The sequence below is a fragment of the Hylaeus anthracinus genome, unplaced genomic scaffold (assembly GCF_026225885.1).
Source record: "Hylaeus anthracinus isolate JK02 unplaced genomic scaffold, UHH_iyHylAnth1.0_haploid 12001, whole genome shotgun sequence".
NCBI lineage: Eukaryota > Metazoa > Arthropoda > Insecta > Hymenoptera > Colletidae > Hylaeus > Hylaeus anthracinus.
The window spans coordinates 16186052-16207107 of record NW_026534348.1 but is presented as its reverse complement, the minus strand read 5'-3'; the positions used below and the strand labels follow the sequence as shown (position 1 = coordinate 16207107).

Below are 21056 nucleotides of genomic sequence, written 5' to 3'. Positions count from 1 at the left end.
TGTATTAAGATCGCTATTGCCAGGCCAGTTTCACTCATCCATTTTCAATGCTTCTTCGAGGTTATCATATACATCTATTTCGATGCACATTTATAAATTATCGGTAATGCACAATAATAATAAATATACACGTAACTAGGGGTTTATTTGGAAAGAGTACGCATTGGAAATCAAGCTAGATAAAATATTAACGTTAAAAAAAGGTGGTACTCCAAAATGAAATTGTATTGGACCACTGAAGCCTCCATATCATGAACTTCTAAATAACTATCTATTTAGAATCCTAAAGAAATATAACCAGCCTTCTTAAGCCTCGTCGTGGCTATTACTTTAATGAACCAAATGGAACAAAGGCTGGTAGCGTCGAAATTCGGGATCAAGCATCGCCATAAATCACCGTTGCTCAGTTTTTCTGGCTGAATTATTCGAGCGCTACCCATCCGCGGTCAGGGGTATCGCGTGTTCATTCGCGGAAACGCGCCGACGTGTTCTTGTTCGCCTCTACGAATCGGAACGCGTTTCGTTAGGCCTGAGACCGGTGGCTGGCAAGCAGTTACGTACTGCAGTGTCCTCCTGGCTCGCGCGAACGAATGTCGCGTCCCGTTCGACTCGCGAACCGACACGTCTCGCTGCGTCGTTCGCGTTGCTTTCCCGGTACGAGCGATTCTATACGTGTTTATTGGCCGCGGGTGGGGAGGCAGGAGGTCGTGTACGCGCGATTTCGAATCGCGACTAATAGCTTCGACGAACGCTGCGTATCGTTATCGTGTCCCCGTAGTCGCTCTGTGATGCACAAGCGTGCCAGTGTGACGTGAAACCGCTCGAGTCGTTGCGATTCGGGAAACCCCGTCGAGTACCGCGAGTGGAAACTGTGCGCGAGTTGAAACGAGTGGGAAAACGCGACCGGGAGTATCGTGGATGCCCGAAATTCGAGGAAAGTGTGACTATTCGGTGTTGGAGCCGATTACTTTCGCGAGTTTCGAGCTGTCGATGGGATACGTGGTTTTCCGACTGTTGCGTGCGAAGTACGACCAGATCGTTGGGAGGATTTAGTTGGTATTGGATCCGTGGAGATGGGTGCTTGGAAGTGTTACGGTACCAGAGGAAAAATAGCACTGTGTTTTCGAGTTTGTTTTAATTTTCATCCGTGTGGAAGTGATGGTTCGTCATATTATTATTGAGATTCTAGGCGGAAAGTAACGCGACGTGCTATCTTTTCATTCAGAGACTGTTCTTTGGGTCAACCTTTGAGTTCTGTATCCATAATTTATTTACCACCGGTATATTGTCAGAGCATTTGTATCGTTATCGTCGCCGTGTATGTCAGTTTGCAACGTATAGCGAATGTCCAGTAGCTCGAACTGTCGAGATTAGAAAAACCGCGCTGAAACGTGCGATTGAAACTGATGGAGTCGAAACGGGCGATTAGTGAGAGTCGCGACTGTGAGAATTATTACTGCCAAAATTTGAGGACACCTTGGTGACGCGTGCATACGTGAGTGTGAAGTGTGATCAGTGCAGCAGTTTGAATACTTTTGTGAGCTTATCAAGGAGTAGGATACATGGTTGCCGAATGCAACGTTGAAGGTATGAAGCATAGAGTTTCTTAAATAATCTTACATTCTTCATTTACAAAATTTAGTTTTAACAAAGTATTCCTCTGAGATGTAGAATCTTCGGTACTAGTCTCATTCTTTAATTTCTTTATTCTGTTAAATTTGTATATTTGCCTTTGCCTCTACCTTTTCACTCTAGTCTATACGTTTTTCCCCCATTTAGTTAATATTGATAGGTAAATACTTGGGGAGGGCTCCAGGAATAGGGTTGAAACGTTGTCGTCGTTCAATAAAATATTTGATACATCACTTGAAGGTTTCTGTCATGTCAAGCAGTTCTTTGCTCGCATAAATCAACGAGGAACAGCAACTCTTGAACAATGATAATTGCTATTCAGTTACGATGAATGTCTATGAAAGCATCAGGTTCAGAGTCCGTTCATTAACTTTTGTTTCTTTAAATAAACCTGTAGTATTCGTATCCACAAATTGTTTAAAATGTTGTTGAAAACAAAAATATCACATTAATTAATTGCATACTGTGAATTATAAATCACATGGCGAGTCAAATGCTACAGGAACCTCTGAAATAAATTACCATTAGTCCTCCAAGTATAAAGTCGAAACGTGGATGCACGTCCGACTCAATTAAAGCGTCTGGTTTTAATTTGAACGATCAATTTACGTTAGGCACTAGAATTTCAAGGATCAGTTTACAATATTCGAATTACCGTGCATAATCCACGTACATATTAATCCCTTATCGATACTATTTATAACCAGACCGACGAAACTTTGTCTAGATTAGGTGCAATAGTATTATACCTATATATTTATTAAATTTAGCAGGCAGCAAGACAAAAATGGTATTATTCAGAGTAAAGTTATTCAAGTTTACTGTAGATTAAGAATAATTTAACGACCGCAGTAGTCGACGCAGAGCTCAGGAATCCCACGAGCCCCGAGTCCCACGATACGTGTTCGCGTTTTTTGGTGATCAGGTGACTCGTCGAGGACCGTGGCGAGGATTCATGCCTGGGCACGGTCGAAAACAAGTTTTAATACGGGCTCGATCGGGGCGCAATTCGGATTTAAATTGGAGAAGTCGAGTGCGCGCTTAGCGCCGCTGCTCGTTACGAAACTTCGTTACTGCCGAGTATTTTCAACCCCGAAGATCTCGATGGCCCCGGGGCGAATCCATTAAAGGTAAAAGCTTCTCGTTTACATCTGCCGTTCCTCGCTCTCAGGACTTTCTCTTTCTTCCTTTCGGTTCTTCGTTGCGTTCTGTCGTCCTCCTCGGCTTCCCCCCCTCCCCCCCCTCTCTCGTGTACGCAGGACGATACGATTCTTTCAAAACGTCAGCTGGTTAGCGTAGAAATTGGTTACTCGATTCCGTTGCGGTGTCCAAAGGAGGCTTCGTTATTATCTGGGTACAAGTTTCAAGTAAAAAAGGATGATCAAATGCTCGTTTGTTATTGTCTGAATGAAATTTGAAATTCGAGTTATAGGAAAATTGAAACTCGAGGTAGGCGGAAATGTCGAAACTTTGCTCGAGTGTAGTTCAGTATGACAGGTGCACGAATGAAGTAAGATTTTATATGTTCAGACTACTATTTTGACCCTAGAATGGACAGAATGAGTTTTATGGCATTTTACTCCTTGCATTACCTTTTGTTACTTCTTTTTTTTTTTTTTATTAAAGACTTATACTTAAAATTTATTGTTATTTTTAACCATGTTAGCACCTTATTCCTTGATACTTTATGCACTAATGAAAAAAGAAAAGATTAAATATTTGGTATTTAGAAAAGGAGTAAACATTCACAATCTTTCCGTTAAAAGACTAAACATTAACCTTTCCATTCTAGGGGTAAATGGTAATGAACTGTAATAAACTTTCTGATACATCGAATAATGTTACAAGTTTAGCTATTTTTTTTATCAAAATTCTCTTCATTGATACTTGATTATATAATTTTCTCCAAGAAGCCATAAGTAATATGACCCATCGAGAGTTAACTAGATCACGACCGACGAACGAAGTATTTAAAGTGCATACCCAATCGTGCGTTGAAGTCACCAGGCCCGTGCCCTCTGGAGCACCTTTAGAGATTATTGAAACAATACTTGTTTACTTTCAGTAAGCATGTGCATATCATTAATGTAGGACTGGTGAGAGGAAGTGCAGGAATCGTGTAAATATTACACCTGAACCAATAGATACAACGCGTTGACTGTCAAGTACGAGTCGAAGGTGCCTCTTCGCCTCTGGGGTTGATACTTGAGACTTTTTTAAGAAAAAAAAAGTATGCAAAGTACAAGTTAAATTTTTTCGTGGAAACTAGACCAGTTCCGTTGCGTGTGTTTCTTTTGTTTTTCGTGAAAAATGCGAATCGAGCGTTGCGACAATGCCCGCAGCAGTCGAACAATACACGCTCGAAATTCATGGAGGAAATCGGGCCTGTATCTGCCGACAATGGGTCGCCTGCGACGAAGGCGAGAAATCGGCGATCGCGCGCTGCTCCCAAGCCACAAAAACGCGACGAAAAGAATGGCGGACAATGCGGAAATGCAACATGGGGAGTAGTCGGGCTTAAGTGCAGCTGCAGCTCCAGCGGGAAGCTGTGGCTGCGAACGAGCTCTGTGCTCCCGTAATCGAGCGTACGTGGACGAATCCGTGAACGTCGACCATCTTGCATGTACCCGCGATGACCTTTTCACGCGGTTCGAAGAAATTGCGTACATGACGCACGACGTTCCGACGGTATCGACTAACTTCTTGCACCTTTGTGCGGAATTCTAATTTCACTCGTGTCCCGATGCCACGTATCGTTAATCACGATAGTAACTGCCACGAGCATGCACTTTGCAATTTGAATATTCATAGTTTGAGAAGAAGAGTGAGTTTCATTTTTATCGTTTGGTCGAAGTGATGTATAGAGAGTCCCAAAAGCAGCTTGTTCGAGTTAATATTGTCCAAGGAATTGTTTAGGCATTTTTAAGTATGGTTTCTGTACGCCTGAAGATGGTTAAAGTATCGACAGAAAATTTCCTGAGAGATAATGTATGTTATTATGTTTAAATGTAGGTGATAATTTTGCTGTGTGGTGAGATGGATAGATACTTCTGGAACGCTCTGTATCTGATTGATTGGAGTAGTCGTTTGCCTCGAACTTTTTGTACTCGCAGTTAAGGCATCGTTTCGTAATCATTCGATCTACGATTAATGTAGTCACAAATGCCTATATAGCGGTAGAATATGCGTCTACGCGTAAAGGTCCTCGACGAAAGGTCAAGTTGAACCCGGCATTATTCACCCGTTGTGTCATATCTGATTGATTGCGGCAGTCGTTTACATGAAACTTTGTATGCTATACCCACGATCTGTTAAACTTCGACTGAAGTGGAGGAAATATTGATTATACGCCGTACGAAGTTTTTCACGACCAGTTAATTCGAGATTAACGCAATCACAAATCCAGCATTCAATTAGATAGAGCGTGTGGTGTAATATACTGTTCATTCAAAGTATCGTATCTGATTGGAACGGCCGTTTACATGAAACTTTGTCAACGCTTGCCCTCGGTATGCGAAACTTTGGACCAAGTTGACCAAGTACCGATGTACAGAGTTCCTTAGAATTTTGGTAATTAGATATTAGGTCGAAGTGGATAATTAGGTGGATCTCTGATGAGTCGAATTCGATACTATTCTTTGTTAAGGTGTCTGGCCACTCTGACCGCTCGCCAGATGGGTACTATTCTTAAAAAATTCATAAATATGAAAGTATAGAAAAAAATATTCTTATGTTTTGACGCATACTAAAAAACGGTTTAATGAATACATGAAAATTTTTTTGAGATAACAAAAAAAAAATGGCGACGGTTCGAAAATTTTGGTGACAAATTTTGCGGTCCAATTGCTCTGAAATTTGTACACATTACTTTTAGATACATTATCTGAAAAATAGCAATGGATTTTTGCGATTACTTGATTAATTTTTTAATTAATTTTTTTTTAAAGAATCGTACCTATCTGGTGAGCGCTCAGTGTGGCCAGACGCCTTAAGTACCACCGATTAGAATTAGAATTAATATTGCAACATTTATGTCTTCCACACCTAGCCCTACAATTTGCCAATTCACTTCCGTAATTTAAATTCCAACTTTGGTTTAACCAGTAAACCAGTCCTGTATTTTTTGATTCGTTATTCAAGAGTTTTATCTACATCTCCCATTGTCTCTTTTGTCGCGTCCTCCGATAGCATGCAATATTCGTACCAGCAAGCATCGCGTGCACGGTTGCTCGCACTGACGCAACAATGAAGTAATTACGATCAATCGCGTCGATGTTGAGATCCTTTAACGAGAAGAAGTTGCCAGGTTGCCACCCCCGCGGCAAAATTGTCATAATTAGTCCATGACAGGGCCGCTCGCGTTCGTCAACGGAATCGATATCTGCGACCCCCCCGTGGCAATATTCGCCATGAGAATCCGGTGTTTCGCGTTACAGTTCGCTGTCATCGTTACCACAGAGCGTGCAGCGAAGAAAACTTGCGCCACAACGGGAAAGCCCCTGGCGTGCAGTGTTTCTCAACCTTTTTTTGACCCCTGAGACCCTTTTAATTCTTATTCACCTGTATAGGATCTCTCAATTTGAATTAAGAAATAAGAAACTGTTCGAATTCGATACGCTAGCTTTAAAAAGGATTTAGAAATATATTTAAAGAAATGATTTCATTATACTGATTCGAAAATGATCGAGGGGGCCATGTTGAGACTCGTTGGTGTGGCGTGCTTGTTCGCTTGTCCAGCATGTAATCACTGGAATATCTGCATTTTACAGTGGAAGAAAACTTGCAACTGGTAATCGCCTGGTCGCAGTTTTATGCTCGCATGCGCGCTATTTACGATTTCTTGCGCGAGGGAAACCGCCACTGGGCCCCCCCTAGGCGCTCGAGATTAATTAGCGCGGAATTTCGTGCGACAATTCTGCCACGTTCGAAACGGTTCTGGATTTTCAAAATTTACTCACGCAGATTTCCGCGTATTTACAAATTGGAAGCTGATAGAAAATGATTTAATAGTCGTAGGTTATTAAAGTGAAATTAGAATGAAATCTCGTAAAATTCTCATAAAAAATGAATCATAAAACATTCAAACATACACTCAATTCAAGTTCATATATTTTATTTCAATATTATTAAATACACACTCATATCTTTATATTTTTATAACAAGCTCGTCCTAAATTCTAAGTGAATTTCTTTTTAATTTAATTAATCACAGTCGCCATCGATAACTTAGATCACAAGGGAATAAAACCCCGTTTTCTCGACTTGAAACACGCTGGTCTCTTTCCGTGGGCGAATTTGTGCTCGGTTGGAAGATGGATGAAAATCGACGTTAAACGGTGGAATAGCCGTGGATTAATCGTCCGAAGCGAGCATACTTCCAAGCGAAGAACGCGATTGTATTTGCATGCAAAGCCGGTGTTTCCGTTATCAGTCACTGTCAACGATCAGAGAGGCGTGCAACCGCGGGGAAGTGCACCGGTGTACGACCGTGTCGGAGTGCAGCGTGGAACTCCGTTGCAACGTCTCGTTACGCCTATGCAACGCGTCGACGTTGCACTTAGCCGGGGTTACATGTACCTGAACGGTTAAAGAAACGGGTCGACTTGAAAATATTCTTTCCAGACGACTGTTAACTGTTTCAACATGAGACGGTAACTCCACCGCTGTTTTGTGGCGTAGTTTCTGGAAATTCAGACATTTTTTTCATTTCACAAGATACTCTTAAATTTCATTCATTTGCTTCATTAACTCTGGTTGCTGTAAGATAAAACTCGAGCTGATTAAGAGTATATTTTTAGAGTGCAGAGGAACATCGATTCGAGAGTGAAAATGTTGGAAAATTTTGTAAATTTGTGCCCTTTTTAATTTGATTGATCGTTACGCATCGAGATAGTGTTTCGTCGAACCACGGTAAGCGAGATAACGAGCGTTGCGCCCTGTTGACGTCATTGGTAGAGCTGACATCAGCTGTACTCGTGGACAGGTACGTGACGTATTGTTGGTCGATTTGGTCGCACAACAATTGCGCAAATATCAATCCACTCTCCGTCTATGTGTGTGTATCGGGCAGAGGGATGGTCTTGTTAGAAATTCGATCAGTGATCCATCAATTCGACCTGGGTGTATACTTGACGCGTTTTGTATCGTTCCCCAAAACTTAGACGTGAAGTTGTTGTTCTACGATCATGTAATTATAATTTTTGCTAGCAGCATTAGGAAAAGGTATAATTATTGACTTATTTTTATATAGTGCGTGATTTGTTTGTCAAGTATAATATATTTATTATTTCCCTAACCACATAGCCTCTGTCGTGTCAGAAAAATGTAAATAAAACGTCTCAGAGATGATCGAGCTATACCGCGATCTTCACTCAGGTTTCTTTACTGAATTCGTTATGGCAAACTTAGGTTTTAATGTATTATTCACTTTGAGACAATAAATCATTCTTGTTCAATAATCAATCGATCGTATTATTTACAATGCAACATTAATACAGACATTTTGCAATGCGAAGTTAATCGTACCATACACATGTATACAAATCATAGGACGTTTGCGACTTGGACAATGCAAACGCTCAGCCAAACCGTGAATGTCCCAACGTGTGACCAACCTTGTTACGGTTTATGGCACGCACTATTGGAAATGAAATCGTAAAACAAAGGGTTAACAGTCACTAAGTATGTAACAAATTCAGAGTTATTAGACTATACAGAGCAGCTCAAAATAATTATCTACCACTGTTTCGGTCTTATTTTATCATTGACGCCTAATCGTTTGTTAAATCGACTAAATAATTCTTTAAGTTGAACAGTGCGAGAGTCCATTCTCCCTGCTTTCCCTAATTTACTCGTCATTTATCCAAGCCGTCGATCGTACCGCGATAGCAATCGAAATATCAGCGCCGATTGCAGGCGATATTTCGCGGTGATTGCGTAAAAAAATCGCCAGGCATTGTTAAGTGTCCGACTGTGCAAGTCGTGGCGCGCGGCAGACGTTGGTAAATTGCTGACTGGAGGATTTATTTGTCAGTGCATTCCCTTTCTTTCATTAGGCGCTCTCCTTTCCCCGTGTCTGGTACACGTGTTCCGTGAGTCGCGTTCGAAAGTCTTCATAGATCGTCGATCACGATCGACGCCGAGGCCATGAACTACATGAATCGTTCCGCGGCGAGGATTCCACACGGAGCTTCGCGAAAAGAGAACTCGGGTGAAACCGCGGTGCAACGTTTTTAAATACAATAACTGGCCACGATTAGCGATTCGTCTTTCTAATTCCTGTGAAATTCGCGGTGAACGTGTGTAAAAGGTGTTTCTGAATTGCTGGCATGCCTCGAGCGACTATATCGGGCCTCTTGAAAGGAAATGAAAGTATTTTAAGTGCGTCTTTCTACTTTGGAAAGCAGTTGAGTTCGCAGCTGTAGTTCTTAGAGCATTGTATCTTTAAAATTGTAGGGAAAAGGGCTGATCCCGATAAAGTAAACCTCATCGATACTTGTCCCTTCAACACATTCTTCCAGTGTTGCATCAATCACCAAAACCTTTAAGAATTTTTATTTTATTACTCAATAAATCGAACAGTTTCAAGGGTAGATCAATTTAGTGACAGCACCTTATTTTAATAATTTTGGAGTAATTTTCAAGAGAAGAGTATGAAATCGACTACCTTGGTAGTTGCAATGTTAAGATCTTAGGGAACGGGAATCGTCGAGGCGGTTGACTTGGCGATATACCAGGTGAAGTCGGTGAAAAATCTGTACGACTGCGCGTGCACGCACGCCGTCTTCTTATCTCTCGAACGTACGTCGAGTTCGCCTCGGCGAGGATCATGGATCTACGGGCGATCGAGGTTAAGTCGGACTTTCCGTGACGGCGCAGCGTCGTCCGTGGTATCGCGACCATACTTTCCTGAGCCCGTGTGAGTGCGTTCGCACGCTTTACCCACGTTTCCTCTGCGCGGTTACCTACACTCTTTCCACGAAGGCCTCTCGCAGAGGGGAACCAGGAGAGCGGATAGGTAACGGAATCGTTCTGCAACCCATGTCAGAGACGAGCACGTTTCAAATGAAAAATTAGTCGCATCTATGCGAAGTAATTCAATTTTTTTTTTTAATTATAAAACAATATTAATTACAATAATTCACAATATATAAAACAAAATTCTTTGGAACGTGATACTGTGGTTTAATTCTGGTTTTGTGTATTTTCATTTTGGAGCGTTGGATACATTTTTCCGAGAACTGTTTCCGTATTTTACGTTACGAAGTGACAGGTATTCAAATTGGTAAGACGTATATGTTTGTATGTTTGTGTTTATACGTGTATGTTTGTGATTATGTAATTCATTACCACATTGCATCTCAATGAAAACTACAAATACTGTATGATTATTGTCGATGTATGCCAATGAGAATAATGAATGAATTGTTAGGAAGTGCTAGCACATCTGTTAAGCTGATTGCTCGTACTCTTATTCATCATTTGAATAGCGCAATGAAATGTAAAATAGTGTTTCAAGTAATATTATCAAAAATCTGTCAAGGTCCCACGTCCCTGGGGCTAAAAATCGCGGTAGCATTCAAATCCGTGAAAAGTCTTTCGGAAAAGTGAGCCGAAGTGGAACGTTCAATTTTCAGGAAAACTAGCTCGAACCGTTAACACGTGCACCCGAGTTGGATTCGATTTGACACGCTCGATTCTCGCCAATTCCACGTGACTCTTCATTTACATCCTGTGACTCGACGATGACTGATACTCGGTAATACGCGCTTCCACGTGAATTGTCCACCACGTTTAATATGTCTCAGTTGAACAATTGGGGGGTGTGCATCAATAAGGATGCAGCTCCATTTTTTCAAGTTTTTGGGGAAATTAAAGAAAACGTTTTAAAATTTAGATTTTCGAAATTTTCTCTCCCTTTCTTTTTCATATCATAGCATAGGTACCTAATTATGAAATTATGTCGTTCCGGATTCAATCCTTCCTTTTCAGAATGGTGGGGGGAGGATTAATGTTTGAAGCTGCCTCCTTATTGCGGTCCGTTCTAAAAAACACCTGAAATTTAAGGGATTTTTCGAATGAAGGGAACACAATTTTCTTTCAAATACATGTTTATTTTATTCTTAAAACATTTGGCAATAGAATTCATTCTTCTTCTTGCTCTGTCTCCGTCAGATCGACATCATCAGTTTTTCTAGTGACTGGAGCTGTCTCCTTATTGCACCACGGAAAGAAAAGAATTTTTTAAATCCGTGATTATATTTTAACCTCAAAACCATTAAAAAAATGGAGCTGCCTGCTTGTTGCAGCACATCCATCAATTGATCATGCTGTATATTGAGATTAAACTTTTTGTATTAGTACTTTTATCATTGACTTTTGATTCCTTTTTTAAGATTGCCTACTCTTTCTTCTATGTTCGGTCAACTTTCTGTGATCGCCGTGTAGTATTCTAGGCCGTCGGTTCTAATTCCTAGAGAGTGGCACCAGCAGCTTTTCACCACTTTCTTTCCACCGTTATTTTTTCCCCACTCGTAGATACGACTTGTCCCTTCGCATGGAACGTCGCTGTCTGGAATAAATTGACCACGATCGACTGAATCCCGATAGTTCTGTCAAGCAAGATTTATCGAACAGGTATGCATAGTCAGCCTGAACTATCGGCGGTTGATCGACGCGTGGCTGCTTTCGGTGAACGCTTGGCTGTCGATCGTGTTTAAGCAGAGTTGACGAAGACAATGGTGTCTTGAACTATTGCTTTTAAATGTTACGTACGAATAGTGGAAAAATCTATCAGAAACGAATCCAATTTATCGAATCCAAAGCAAGGCGGTCAGGTGTATAGGTGCTCGGGGACATCAAATTTGTCCTTCGCATTTTAAATATTTCAAATAATTAGTAGAATATAGATTTTGCAGATGCACACATTTACTTGAAATTTGCATTTACTTTTTTTTCGATAATTATTCCAAATACGTTACATTTAATATACAACGGTTTGCAGTGAATCAGGTATTTTTACGAAAAAATAAATTTTACCCATGAATATTCTGGGAATTCTATCGATATAATTTTCCTTACTCTCTGTAAATTAGCGATACCACCGAACAAACGCCATTTGTCTACTCTCATATTCACATTAAATAACAATGTACATGGAGAGATTTATCTGCCCTGTATTATCATTTATATTGTTCGCAAAATCCAAAGGTATCGCAATATCCAAAATAATTTTGAATGCCCTGAATACTCAAAAAATAAATCTTTGGGTATTCATTCGTTTAATCCTTCAGAATCTTCCTAAATATCACGGAACGTTCGCGTTCGTCATTAAAAACAATCCCAACCAAAACACGAAATTCTTCAACAGAAAATGAAGTTGAACCGAGCTTCTATAGTTGTACATTTTTCCGTCCGTTTGAAAAACAAGCAAACCATCATCGGGATCGTTTCTTCAGCGAGCATTCATCATGTTTCCTCGTTTCGCGATCTCGATCGATCGTTCTTCGATGGTTGGTCGCTCTCCATTGCTCCGCGGACGCGATCACGCGATAAAGACGAAAATATATTCGCATAAACGACCTTTATTTATGGATTAAACGGGGATAATGCGAGTTCCCGTTGAATTACAGTCGCACGCCCAACGGAATCGCGTATCTTTCTAGGGAATGTGTCGCGTGTTCGCGTAATTGTTAACGTGTCGAACATTTGCGTTTGTTTAATTTGTTTATCCGAAGCCGACGACAACAGGTGTGCATGTGTATAAATCACATCGTGACGAGGGAGGGGTGTGGGAACGGTGCGAAGAGATTTATATAAGTTGTGCAAATACAAAATGCGTGGGTGGCGTAGAAGAGGGGGTGAGGAGAGGGCGCTCCGTAAATTTACACATATTTAATAGCGAATGTATTCCGCGGGGACGCGAATCTGTATATTAATATTTACCTTCGAGTTTCTGTTCATTCAACTGTTTTATGGGCGAGTATTAATAATTGGAGCGAGGGACGCACTGTTGAAGAATTTAGAGAGATACACGGAACGGTAATGGAGATATTGTAATTCGACGTGGATCGATGGGGTTGGTGGTGTTTTCGTTGACACGGTTCGGTTTCCTGGAAATATCGCGCGGGAAAAATATTTTTCCCCCCGATCCTTTCCTCTCTGCTTTATTTATCCGTTTATTTCCTTTTTTAATTTCCACGGTAGCCCGTATTTCCGCGATTTTTGGACGCGAGCCGCATCTCATCGCGCTGGATATTACGGGATTAATATTGTAACAAATACGCGGATTTAATTTTGGAATTCTTCGGTGTATTTAGTATAATTCAATTAAGTTGATATGATTTAAAAATTGGGCTTCCGTGGAACTTGAAATGAATCGTTTTCGAGGGAATTAACGAGAGATCGTGGAAGTCTGCTCAGGTTCTTGGAGGTATGTGATATGTATAATCTTTATGTCTATTGTAATTACGACACAGATAACGATGAATATAAGGAAACGATTGCAAGGACCCACTTTTTAATATCTTTTTCATTATAATAATTTTTACTCAAAGAAATGTTTAATTAGTGGTAACAAGACATAAAGGAGATATTCGTTCTTAGATCATTTCATATAACAAAAAAATAACTTACCAACGCAGATCGATTCGAAACATTCGCACACATTCACGCCACCGTGAACAGCTTCACGTTCCAGGTGCGACCAAGAGCAGTTGTGCCTCGCGAGCGCCGAGTCGCGCGGCATATAATTAAAAAAAATAATTTTTGAAGTGTTCTACGTTCAAAAGAGTGGAAGCTATGACACTCGAGGGAACGAAAATAGTCGACGCGGAATTACGTGGAAATATTCCCCCTCTTCTCTCTTTCACTCTCTGTTGTTTCTCTCTTATTAACTGCTCCTCAACTACCCTTTGTCAGAATTTGACAAAGAGATGGACAGAATTTTATTCGAATAATAAATGACGTTTATTCCATTGAACAGGCTCTCGAGATAAACTTGCATTCCTTCAACGCGAAGCGTAGTATTCGTACAATTCAGATTTTAATTTCCATTGAAGTGCATCGAGAGCTGTTGGCTATTTGTTATTAGGAGATTCGCTTGGTTGTTGAAAATAAAAATTGAACTCATTCATGATTTCTGCAAGCGTGTACACGCCCAAGTAAACGCACAAATAAATCAATTTGTTTCCACAATTATTATTATTGTTTTACTTTAGTTTTTATTAGAAGTCTTTGCCTGCATGATAATCGTACTTCCCATGCAAGGAATATTTGGAAATAAATGACGGAGGGCGAAAGCGACGGATGGACCCCTTCCCCCTGGTTTAGCGGTCTTTCCTTGACAGAAGACCAGGACGACTCGCTCCGACGAGTCCGCGTCACGCCTAGTGGCCAGCTCTCGAAGACGAAGTCAACGACGAATCGCTTCTGAATGGCGCCTTTCAGCCAGTAATCGATTCGCGGCCAGAAGAGAAAAGAAAATGGGTCTGGGCGGTTTAATCGCGCTTCCACCGTGCTCTCCTTTGTAGATTTCCCGTCTTCGAGCACCTCCTCGCTCTCAGCTGAAATAATAACTCTCGGCCCCGTGAAATGTTTGACTCTGTCGCTCGATGAGGTGTCTCCAGCTGTTGAATTAACGCCCTTCATTGGATGGACCCTCTCCACGGCTGGGGATCGAGTATCCTTTGACGCAGGCTGAAATACCTTTAGACCTTGGCAGGATCTGAAGATTCTCGCGATCGAAGTCCTCGTGGAGGCTATAAAGTTTCTCCAAGACAAATCCAACTTGTATAGGTTGGACCGAGGGAGAGGAAATTAAAAAGAATCTATGAATACAAAATCCGCGAATATCGAACACGAGAGGAATTTTGATTGCGATTAATTTAGTGGACTTTTCGAACATTTTATTAAACGTCCTTCAATTTAAAAAATTCTTTGACTATACTACAGTGACGAAGTTCAGCTTTTCTTCTCAATAAAAAAAAACATGAAGATAACAAGTTAAATCGAGTCTACTTATGCTAACAGCGCTTGAAAGAATCAGTAATAAATTAAACTCACAAATTTGATAGACTCACCGAAAATTTTATTAAGCACTCTTCAATTTTAGAAACTCCTCGACTATACTAAAGTGACGAAATTCAGCATTCCTTCTCACTAAAAAAAACCTGAAGATAACAAGTTAAATCGAGTCTACTTATGCTAACGGTGCTTGAAAGAATCGGCAATAAATTAAACTCACAAATACCAAGCACAGTGAAAACATTCTGCAAGGTCTGCAAGTGCGTCGCATCAGGCTTCGGAAAGGTCCCCCTTTAATTCTCTGGTAACGACGACGCATGTTTGCCAGGATTTCCGGAAATTCCTGTCCGTCAGCTACCACTTTTGAGTCGTCTTGTACACACGGACGATTTATTCCTGGAAGTTCAGGAACTTATTGATTCCCACCAACTACGTGGGCGACGTGGACTCGCTTATTTCATCGTGCCGCGTACGGAGCGGCGCGATCACGATTCCAGCGACTCTACGCGATATTTCCAAGTCGCGTTGTGCAACCCGCGTAATTATTCAAAAGCATCGCGCGATCGACTGGCGTGTGTGTTCGCCTCGCAGCGACGATTTACACGCAGCGTCTTCGCCTGGTCGATTATATCGACGTGCGCGACGAGTACGAGTCGAGTGTACAGCGAAACCTCGATTAGTGCAAGTATTGGGAAGGAGAGCCGTGCAGTAATCGAGGTAGACCTGCTGTGACTCGAATATTAATGTTTTTTTTTTTTGCGTGTAGTTGAGTATGCATTCGTAGGTGAACGTAGGTAAAAATTTTAAAGAATTCTTCATTTATATCTTTGTAGAAAAGTAGTTAATAAAATAAACTTTCCTGTCTATCCTTTCTTAAATGAAAGGTCTACCTAGATGTAGACAATAAAAAATATGTCTTAAGCCTCTTTCATAGTCACTCAGATTATCATTTTGCATCAAACGTATCACCTAATAATTTATACTCATGTATTTCATTATCTGCCACTACATGATTCACTATATTTTTATGTCTCTCTCATACTCCAATTGTACAAGTGTCGCGGTTCACAAAATTTATTCCTCAACTTCTCCCCACATATTTCGAACAGCTCTTACCCAACGCCGTTCCGTAGATGGGTCGAATAGCGTCCAGCGGTACTAGGATCGGTCTAATCAAAATATCATGGGGATTCGAGGCCGTGCGTCTGGTTCTGGTCGCGCTGCAGGGAACACGAGATGCGCTCGACTAAATTCGTTACGCCACGGCCACGGCGTGTCGTTCCTCTTTCGACTGGCTCCCAGTTGGGTAGAAAGTCGACAGGGCTATATGAAAAATGTCGAGACCGTAGGAAAGATCGTTATATGGAAAGGATCGCGAGGCGACAGCTGCCCGGAGGCTTTGCCAGCCCAGTCCTCGTTCCCCGATCGAACCGAGCCAGAGAAAGAGAGAGGTCGACCCACGCCGGATCACTGACGTCATGCCCCTTTAAAATCGCGACCACGAACGTTCCTATAACCGAACGTCGCGACAAACACCAATTTTCGTCGCCAGAGATGGCCGAGTCTATTTACTCGAGCAGCACCGATAACGAGTCGAAGATAAAATTCCTGAAGAGAGCTCAACCGTAATTTTTTCTATGAATATTTGTGTCGTAACGGATTTGATATGCACAAAAATTGGGAAGATTCTCTTCTTAATTCGTGAGAATTCTTCATTTTTTGTAGATCATTGATATATCTCTTGCAATATCTTATCGAGAAACCATTAAACGAGAGTCACGAGTGAAAAGTTTTAATGTTAGAGTAAAGATCAGTGTTTGGATCATGGAATGAATTACTATTAATTCAGAACATCTCCCTTTATGGTAAGAAATGTTTCATTACTACGAACTGAAATTTGTGGAAAATCTTCGGAGACTGTCTCCCGACCGAGGTGTTCTTCAGGCTTCGAAGACCAGGAATTCGAATATTTTCGCGCGGAATTGCTATACGCTGCACCAAGTCGGCGGTAAATCGCGCAGAAATGCGACTGTCCGACGTTGGGAAACTTGTTCCTGTGAAAATTATTGACGTTCGCGAGTTTTTTTGTCTCTGCAGTTTCTATTCCTGCGATAGAAACTCTCTGGGAACTTCCTGCTGGCAGACGTCGGCCAACCTTAGCTCTAGCTGGGGAAATTGGTGCCAAAATCGTGACACTGCGAATGCTTTATCTCGGGTTTCCCGTTTGCTACCAATTTTTATGCAAATCGGTTGCGAAACTGGAGCTTGATTTTTATTCAACGCCTATTGTCGTACGTTGAATCTTACGTTGGTTAAGAAGTTAAACAAACACAAACGATAATGGGCATTTTCAAAAACCTTTCGACTGTGCATACACGTCTTCTGAAAGCAGTCGAAAGAGCGTGGATATTCGCCTACGGATTATATTCCATAAATTTATTTTTGTAACGAACTACTCCGATCCAGTTTACGAAGAAAAACCTTCAAAGGAACGTTATTTGTGTCGTAAACGCTTTTTGCTTCGCAAGAACGTTCCGTAACCCAGCGTTGGATAGAAACTGTCTCGTTACGTGCGCCGTGAGCGCTTTCAGCTTAAAGCGTGCCAAAGTCAAAGGGTTAAAATCATTTTCTCGTCCTAAAAGTGCCAGGTCGCGAGTTCCTAATATTCTAGCATTTTGTAAATATATTTACCCGAGTCTGGCCGTGCTTGAGAATCCACTGGTAACCAATTTCCATATTTTCTTCATTCTTCAGATTTAGAGGGATCGAAACGAAGACGAATACATGTATTGGAACTTTGAATCTTTTCCAAATTTAACAATACTTTCAACTACGAGCATAGCTAGAAAGCCTACATTTACATTATTGTTCCAAAGAAAGAGTTGACACCAACAATCAAATAATTAAATAAAGATTGAGGAATGCTTGCATGCGCCGCGATCAATTTACATTGTTTGGTTTATCTCGGCGGGCAATACATATTATTCGTCGTCGTTAAACGCTCGTATCAGGGTTAGATAGATGCCATGACGGAAGGCGGCGATTATGTCAGAGGCTGTACCTCGTAAAAAGCGGCCAGTTCTCTAATCGTCCAAGTCGACGCATTCGCAGCGGCGTCGGTCACGGCTGACTGCCAACGACTTTTCATTCACGTTTAGATTGAGGTAAAACATTCATAACATATTGCTACTTGCTTCCGCGGTAATATATGACACCGATTATGATTGTGTACATGGAAAAAGTCGCCAACTATCAAATACGCTAATTAGAGCGTTGGTAATCGTGGTCTTAATAGTATGATCTTGTTCCACTGGCTGTTATTGACACGCGGTTAAAGGACCGATTAATCCAAACATATTTTAGTGATTGTCACGATAGGAAAATTTCCGTGGTATCATGGGACAGCGACCATAATTGATACAAAAAAAAGGCGGCAAAGTATCATATTTATGCAGCGCGTAGAAGTCAAAGAATTGATACTATTATCTTGTTTATAATAATTTGAATAATGCGATCTTGTTCCGCGGCATCGAGACACATATTCCAGACAGTTTGGTCTTCGATCATAATTCTAATCTCGCCGTGTAAGCTGTCACGCGAGTAAATTACCAAATTACGCCCCACTCGTTGCAGCGAAGAGAAAGTGTCTTATAAATATAGGTGTGCAGGTGCTTTCTTCCCGTGTTACAGCCTTCTGAAGTTGGACGTTGCTGGAAGTGTCTGAAGTGGACTTCTCGACCGAAGAGACGAACTTATCCCCTCAGCGACAGGGAAGATTTGCGTACTTCAGTGAATTCGTATCAGCAAACCAACGTTTACTAGAATTGTTATCTCGCCGAAGTACAGCACCGTACAAAAGCGTTTTTGTCGAGACTTTTCCTGAAAGCTTAAAGTCGAATCATTCGGGGACCTATACATATTTATTATTACAATATATTCCTGAGTCGTATTATAAGAACACCATATTTAAGTTATTCCACGATTTTAAATTATTCTCATCTGCAACGTGGCCTCTGTCTTGGTTGTAATAATTCCAAATTTACATGTAACGTTACCGTCATTAGGAGTGTTATAAAATAACAATTATTCTAGTTAATATCTCTCAGATATCTCAGATACGTCTTTTATTTATTACCACGATGTTTCCATCGCCTATTTGTAGAACCCTTTTCAGTTAAATAATATAAATCAGCCGTACGGATAATTTGGGAGTATGTTTCCAATGTCCAGTGAACGGTGGATCGTAATAATTAAGCAAAAGTCTACTCTAATAAAAATTTAGTCGATGTCCAATTCCGCTATCACGTCCACAAGGGGTCATTCCCGTTCACTGAAATGGGAGAAAAAAGGAATCGTAGCTCTCCAACTAACTGTGCAGTAGTCGATACCAGCCAGCTCGAGACAAACGAAGGAAGGAAACCGGTGACAATGATAAAAACGCCGCAGTGGAAGCGTACAAGCTGGAACCAGCAATGCGCGACAAAAATATCCGCGTAAAGCGATCATCGATCCGCGGGGCTCTCCCGTATATATTCCGGTACGAAACTCAATGAGAGTATTATCGTCGGTGTATGCCTTTATTAGTGCGCAGGGGATTAAATATTATTTTTTAGAGCTATCAATATTACACTCTAAGAGGAAAATCCATGGATGCCTTGAATAAATATTTCAGTGACACATAGTACGTCAACGCGTTGACTGGCACGACACCCACATATGGGTGACAAGGATTTTCGCTGAGGAATAATTATACAGAAACAAAATTCCTCGTAGGAATTTTCATGATTATTAGTCTGGCAGTCAACGTATTAAAAATTCAGTGGCCAGTTTTTTTCCTCGTGTTAGTGACAAATTTTCTTTTCCGTCGAAAAATTTTGAATTTCAAGACTCTTAAGGGCCATCACTAATCACTGACCCACTGAGTCTCAACTCTATGGACGTATCCCATACGACAGATCATATTTACAGAATTAAATACCTGATTTCTATAACCATCACAGTGGTTAATCGCATAATTTGGCACCGATTTTGATGAACACCAAAACTCCAGGTTTCATCATGTTCGTCGTCGAGCGTAGAATGGGTATCGCGGTCTGGCTGCCTCGAACGTCGACTTCCGCGTTGGAAGACGCTCCCAGCCGAGCAATCGAGAATGCTCGCGTGTAATGGCCTGGGTCGCCAGTATGTAATACTGGTAGTTAGACGCGAAACCGTGCCACTCGCTGTTAGCTGTTACCAGTTGGCAAAAACTGGTCGCATCTCCGCAAGACTCGACTCGACTCGAGTCGACGAGATGCCGTCGTTGATGAGGATTCGATGATGCACGCACGTCAGTGTCGACCCAGGGGAGCTGGAGGGAGGGCAAAAGCTGGTCGTTGAGCATGCAAATTGCCACTAGGAATGATCGATAATACGGTTTTTACCACGGCCCTGCTCGCTCCGTCGGAGGAGCGAAAGAGAAACTCGGTGCTCCGAATGCAGTTTTGATAAGATCGATAAAAGCCGGCTATCCAGATATATACGAGTCGTGCTCGAAACACGTCACTCGTCCATACGGTTTCCCAATTTCATACTTTGTTGTAATGTATTCTAATTTATTATAAGTCAGGTAGATTTAAGTGCATAATAATACGGCGCGGCGACTTTTGTAATTACGGGGCTCTCCGGGGTCCCTGTTTTATGCCCCCTCCTCCTTCTTTCGTATTGTGTGCAAAGGATATCACGGTTTTATCGACTTCCTCCGCGGTTCGCGTTCCTACCGTGCTGGAAAAGACTTCGTGGGGCTCGGGCAGGGGAGAGGGGTGCGATTATTCAAAACGAGAGCCAGGAACGCGCGCGCAGTTTCGTGGCACGCCGTGCCACCGAGTCTGCATCGGGCTTGTAAGTATCGGGCTCGTCGTTTCACGTGCTAATTTCTTCCTGGTTGTGCACGCCTAATGATATCGTTCGACGCTATCAATTATCAGCGTCTGCGTAGCGGGGACCGATGCGATCGCAACCAGTGAAACTCATCCGTACGAATGACATCGCCGGCTTCGTTTATTTCTGTCGTTCGTGTTATTACTATTACCAAAAATATTCAAATTTTAATGTGTTGTACTTTTTGAGGGGCTGGACGAACGGGAATGTATTCTCACAATACACAACAATTTTCATATTTTTCATCGAGATTGCTTCGCTACAAAAAACATTTTCAGCATCGTGGTTCGCGTATATTTTTGTTTCACATCAAATTATAATAACAAGAGCCACATTAATAATTTTCGTCTGATTGTAGAGACAAGCTATTACGAAGGATTAAATTTGGAAAAATGACCCTGTCTATTTCACGATTATCGTTATTAGTATGGTTTCTAATTGTTTAATAGGCTGGGCATTACTTTAGGGGACTAAAAATTGTT

General features: G+C 41.4%; 1 protein-coding gene across 12 annotated transcripts in view; it reads left to right on the top strand.

Annotated features, from left to right (window-relative positions):
* The window catches only part of LOC128890555 (bromodomain adjacent to zinc finger domain protein 2B-like), a 166545-nt gene that overhangs the window by 62434 nt on the left and 83055 nt on the right, over nt 1-21056 (top strand). The gene's annotated exons all lie outside the window — the stretch shown is intronic.